General features: G+C 51.3%; 1 long non-coding RNA gene across 1 annotated transcript; it reads left to right on the top strand.

Annotated features, from left to right (window-relative positions):
* Positions 1 to 2,187: 2,187 nt before the first annotated feature.
* Positions 2,188 to 5,553, top strand: LOC108307140. Its single transcript, XR_001826424.2, has 2 exons — positions 2,188 to 2,488; positions 4,772 to 5,553. It is a non-coding gene; the product is annotated as an uncharacterized LOC108307140 (long non-coding RNA).
* The last annotated feature ends 575 nt before the right edge of the window (positions 5,554 to 6,128 follow it).

Below are 6,128 nucleotides of genomic sequence, written 5' to 3'. Positions count from 1 at the left end.
CACCCAAGGATTTTGAGCAGGAGAGTAACATGAGATAAACTCTGCTTTCAGAAAATTAAGTTGGTCAGGCACTCATGCCTGTAATCCCAGCACTTTGGGAGGTCGAGGCTGGCAGATCACCTAAGGTCAGGAGTCGAGACCAGCCTGGCCAACATGGCAAAACCCCATCTCTACTAAAAATACAAAAATTAGTCAGGTGTGGCGTCAGCCGCCTATAGTTCCAGCTACTTGGGTGACTGCAACAGAAGAATTGCTTGAACTCTGGAGGCAGAGGTTGCAGTGAGCCAAGATTGCACCTTTGCACTCCAGCCTGGGCGACAGAGCAAGACCCTGTCTCTAAATAAATAAAAATACAAAAATTAGCTGGGTATGGTGGCAGGCGCCTGTAGTTCCAGCTACTTGGGAGGCTGAGGCAGGAGATTTGCTTGAACATGGGAGGTGGAGGTTGCAGTGAACCAAGATTGCACCACTGCAATCCAGCCTGGGCAACAGAGTGAAACTCTGTCTCAAAAAAAAAAAAAAAAGAAAGAAAGAAAAAGAAAAGAAAAATTAAGTTGATAGCTGTAGGTCAGAAGGTTCAGAGGGGAGAGGCTAGAGTCCAGGGGTCTCTAGATCAAATCACTGGGGGAGCTTTGTAAAAATCCACCCCCAGCCTCTGACCTTCAAGATTTTGTTTCAGGTGGTTTGAGGGAGGGGAACTAGGAATCTGCATTCTCAAAACATTCCACAGGTGCAGAGGCCATTGTGACAGGCTGCTAAAGGGGACCAGACCCCAAATATGGGGCTGAGAGTCCAGGGTAGGATAAGGGAAATAGGCTGTGGGAGGCTCCCCTGAGGGACTCCCATCTGGCCTCTGCCTGCTTGGGGGCGTCATGGGAAGAAGACATGAAGAAGACCATAAAACTGGGCCAGGAGAGCTGCCTGAAGACTGGTGCCTGGCCTGCAAGGCAATCTTAGAAGAAAATCAGATTTGGGATATGATGACATGGGACCTTCTGGGTGACAAAGGGGCCTGGGCTTGGGGGATGGTGAATCTGTGAGCGTCTGGCTCCTACTTATAGTGTTGGAGTATGTGGAACTGGGAAAGGAGACTGCCATTCACATTCCTCAGTCAAACATACGTAGACACATGCATGGACACAAACACAGCCCTCTTCTGCAGGAGTCAGAAAGGGTGATGGTTCAGAGACTGGGCTCTGTAATCCAGCAGCCCTGGATTGAAATCCTGTCTCTGGGCCGCACGAGGTGGCTCACGCCTGTAATCCCAACACTTTGGGAGGCTGAGGCGGATGAATCACAAGGTCAGGAGATAGAGACCATCCTGGTCAACATGGTGAAACCCCGTCTCTACTAAAAATACAAAAATTAGCTGTGCATGGCAGCACTTGCCTATAATCCCAGCTACTCAGGAGGCTGAGGCAGGAGAATCGCTTGAACTAGGGAGTCAGAGGTTGCAGTGAGCTGACATCGCACCACTGCACTCCAGTCTGGTGACAGAGCGAGACTCCATCTCAAAAAAAAAAAAAAAATCCTGTCTCTGTGGCTCTGGCTGAGTCACCTGTCCTCTGTGAGCAACAGCCTCCTCACCTATAGAAAGAAAATGTTGCCGGCAGTTAACTCAATATGGCTTCGTGATGACTTGATGAGATGCTGCATGCAGAGGCTGAGCACAGTGCCTGACACACAGGGAGACTCTGTATGGAAGCTCTAAGGGAAATACTAAAAAATGCAATCTCACTCCTGAAGCCAGAGAGCCATAAAGTATTTCATTCAGAGTGTAAGGAGGTAAGTCCACAGGAAGACATGAAGCCTTTCTTTTTCTTCTTCTTGTCCTTGTTCTTTTATTTTTTGATACAGAGTTTTGCTCTGTTGCCCAGACTGGAGTGCAATGGTGTGATTTTGGCTCACTGCAGCCTCCGCCTCTCAGGTTCAAACGATTCTCATACTTCAGCCTCCTGAGTAGCTGTAATTCATGCCCAGCTTGTTTTTTTGTATTTTTAGTAGAGATGGGATTTCACCATGTTGGCCAGGCTGGTCTCGAACTCCGGACCTCAAGTGATCTGCCTGCCTCCACCTCTCAAAGTGCTGGGATTACAGGCAAGAGCCACCATGCCTTGCCAGCACGAAGTCTTTCATCTGCTCCTACCCATTCTGTATGGCTTTCTCTGGGTGTGAGTTTGGTGAGTCTTTTGCCTTTGGTTTCTAGGACTCATAGAGAAATGACAGACCCTTCCTGCTGCATTTAATTGGAGAGGAGCACAGAGACCTGAGTTTATAATTATGACGTCTTAAATGTCAAGCCCTTCAGAAGTCTGCTGTTGCGCTCACTGTCACCCTGAACAGCCCTGGGAACCAAAACCCTGCAGCCACCTAGAGCATGACCTGAGTCTCTCAGGCAGGTTTCACCTGGCAAATCTGAGTGACAGTGACGTGCAGGCAGCTGGAAGACGCACAGTAAACCGAGGAGCCTGTGATGAGCTCAGAGGAGGTGAGTTGATGATCTGCTATTTATAGCCCCACTAAGAGGCTCTGGCGGCCAGCTCCATGTGAGGCTGGTTGGAAATGATGCCTTCGCAGAGCTGAGAGCACAAAATGAAATTGGTGATTCATGGGCAGCAGCCACTTGAAAATACGAACACTCCTGCGTCCCCGGCCCCACTGGCCTTTCACACCCATTTGGAAGCGTGTTGAGCAGAGCTGCTAGCCTGCTGCGTCCTAGTCTGCATGTGTTCGGGCAGTATGTGAGGACAGGCAGGTTCTGCCCCAACAAGGAGTCTGCAAAGGGCAGCAGTACCCCTGGGAGCGCTCTGAGAACCTCCGCCCACCCCCCAGAGAGCTCGGCTGGAACCCAGGGCAGGGCTGAGTAAGAGGCAAGCCCTGGGAGGACCTGCGGTCACAGAGAAAGGACACTTCCTGCTCCTGCCCTCTGTCTCCAGGGGCGACGCTGGCAACAGAGCAGCTTTCTGATGACGCTTGTTCTGCTGAACATACAAAAATGTGCGATGAGGAAACTCTTGCAGCTTGACATTCCCCCGACTTCCAATTCCACAGCCCAGCACCTGTCACCTGAAATAGCTATTGTTTATTTTTCTCAGTAACATCTTGGCTCGCAGGCCAACGACTACTTGGAGACCCCAACTCAACTCACCCTATGTGAGGAACGCACTGGAGATCTCTTAGTTCCTTGCAGCCAAACTGGATATAAAGGGCCAAGCCAAGATAAGGAGGCCAGCTGAGCTCTGAAGCCAGATTGTCTGGGTTCGGATTCTTTCTCTACACTCTCAGCCATGTGGCTTCCGTCAAATTGCCCTCTGAGATTCAGGTTTTCTCATTGGTGAAGTGGGGATAATTACAGAACCTACCTCACAGGGTTGTTGTGAAGGGTGACATGTGGATAGTGGCTAGCCCAGTGTCCAGCACTGGACAGACTGGATACTGGACACTGCTGCTGCTGCTTTTGCTGTTGAAGTTGTTTTTACCACTGGGTTTTTGTCCCTGTACTGATAGCACTCCTTTGCACACAGTCCATGGCACTGAGGTACCTCCTGGAGGTGGTGCCCTGAGGCCTCAGTGGAGACCCTCTGCCCATCACAAACACACCCCATATGAGGCTGCCCAGCATAGTGGACTTCACCCCAGGGCATCTCAGCCCCCTGCTTGACCGGCCCCTGACTTTACCCAGAAACCAAGCCTTTCCCCTGGTGCTGGGGCTGGGCCTTGCCGTGGGCTGACCACCCCGATGCTTCTGCTCGTCTATGTCCTGGGGTGGCCTTGGGGGCATTAACTGTCACCATCCAGTGGAGAGCTTCACCTGAGGGTCCCAGGTGCTAACTTGAGGTCTGTGGCCAGCAGGCAGCCACCTAGGGAGGGCCTGGATGACTGGCCGGATGGGCCACCTCTCCTACAGGCTGCACTTGCAGAAAAAGTGCTGATTCATAGAGACTCATGAGGCCTTGGCTATCTGTACATTCTCCTTCTCCAGCTGTCGGCCAAAACATAATTGTAGTTGTCACTTTGGCAGCGAGATGCTATGATGTGTCCTCTCTCCACAGCAGTGAGCTTTGGGGAGGTAGGAGGGATATGCAGCTGCTCCAGTGGAGAGAGCCATTCTGGAAAGCGATCTGTGTGAAGTGCACCCAGGTGCCGTCCCAGGAATGGTGTGAGCAGCAGGGTGAGGCCCTACATTAGAATGGGCACTTGTGTTGCCTGTGTCTGCATCTACAATAATGCAATTCTGATGACATCAGTGAATAACAGAGAGGCTGCCATTGAAATGAGGCATTGTTGGCAGCTATGGGGACTTGGAAAACAGCCATCAGGCTTATGCACAAGTCAGAATCCGTAGTGTGTGGGGTGAATAAGTGGTTAGACCATGGGGTACATGGTGTAGGGAGAGGGCGCCAGAGACGTAGCTAGGATCAGATTGAGAAGCAAGGGACTCGAAGACCAGGCCATGTGGCTTTGACTTGATCCTGGACATGGGAAAAGTGATGTGATCAGACGCATGATCTGGGGTCTGGGCTCAAGCATCCTCGAGGGGTGGCACTAAGGGTAAGGCTCCCCCTCCCCACAGCAGTTGGCAAGCAGCAGCTTGCTGCTTGGGAAGATGTTTACCCCTCTGGAGCATGAGTCCCACACTCAGAAGGTGCCTGAGACTGTGTAGGGTAAGCATGGGAAGGGCCAGTCCCAGCCAGAACAGCTGAGTGCACGCAGTGAGCAAGGGAATGCACCAGGCTCATGTCTTCCCTCTTCATCCGTTCTTCTTGGCCAGGAGTTCATTAATGAAGCCCCTGTGTGCAGATGTGCCAAATGTGAGGACTCCACCACTCAGGCCAAAGGTCAGGGAGGCTCCTGGGACTGAGAGATGAACCCGCTGCCTGTGGATGCAGCCTCCCTCCCCACTAAGGAAACAGCAGAGGCAAACATCCAAGCTTGCCTGATGGAGGAACTAGAAGAAAGATTCTATCCTTAATGTACTTAAATACTGATTTATAGGTTGGTTAATGGAGACAGAAGAATACTAAGTGTTGGGAGCTGTTACCAGTCAAGGACCCACCCATGAGCATGGAAGCCAGAGCATATCTGGACCATCATGTAAGTCAGGAGGAAGACACGATTCAATTGACAAAAATTTGTGTACCCGCCTCAGAAGTGCATTATGATGCAAGAAATGGTTTGGCAGTGACTCTCTCCTTTCAGCTGCAAGCCATCAAGGGCTGAATGCCTCTCCAGTTGCCAGGGGAGGAATGGCTTGTAGAGCGGATGTTCCCAGTCTGGCAGAATCTTCTACCAAGTGTTCCCTGAGTTGGGCTGCCAGGGGACAGGTGTTGAACAGTGAGGAAGTCCTCTCACCCGAGCAGCTTCTGATGCAAGAGGGGTGTTGTGGGTGTCTGGAACCCTAGGCCTGTGGGTGGAGCATGAACTTAGCCTCTTCCCTGAGAGTAGGCAGTATGTCATAACCACCTCTGGTTGCCCATGGCTGGTTTGGGGCAATATGCCAAGATGTAGCTTTGCCTATTTGGTTTGCTTTTTCCTTATAAATTTACAAAAGTTGTGCCAGGCGCAGTGACTCACGCCTGTATCCCAGTGCTTTGGGAAGCTGAGGTTGGTGGATCACCTGAGGTTGGGAGTTCAAGACCAGCCTGACCAACATGGAGAAACCCCGTCTCTACTAAAAATACAAAATTAGCCGGGTATGGTGGCACATGTCTGTAATCCCAGCTACTCTGGAGGCTGAGGCAGGAGAATCGCTTGCACCCGGGAGGCAGAGGTTGCAGTGAGCCAAGATGGCGCCCTTGCACTCCAGCCTGGGCAACAAGAGTGAAACTCTGTCTCAAAAATAAATTTATGGACCTAGTGCAATAGCTCACGCCTGTAATCCTGGCACTTTGGGAGGTAGAGTGGGTGGATCACCTGAGGTCAGGAGTTCAAGACTAGCCTGGCCAACATGGTGAAACATCGTCTCTACTAAAAATACAAAAATCAGCCGGGTGTGGTGGTATTCTTTGCATATAGTCCCAGCTACTCAGGAGGCTGAGGCAGGAGAATTGCTTGAACCCGAGAATCGGAGGTTTCAGTGAGCCAAGACTGTGCCACCGGACTCCAGCCTGGGTGACAGAGCGAGACTC

The sequence above is a fragment of the Cebus imitator genome, unplaced genomic scaffold (genome assembly GCF_001604975.1).
Source record: "Cebus imitator isolate Cc_AM_T3 unplaced genomic scaffold, Cebus_imitator-1.0 Scaffold76, whole genome shotgun sequence".
Classification (NCBI taxonomy): domain Eukaryota; kingdom Metazoa; phylum Chordata; class Mammalia; order Primates; family Cebidae; genus Cebus; species Cebus imitator.
Note: the sequence above shows the minus strand (reverse complement) of the source record. Positions and strands in the feature narration are given on the sequence as shown.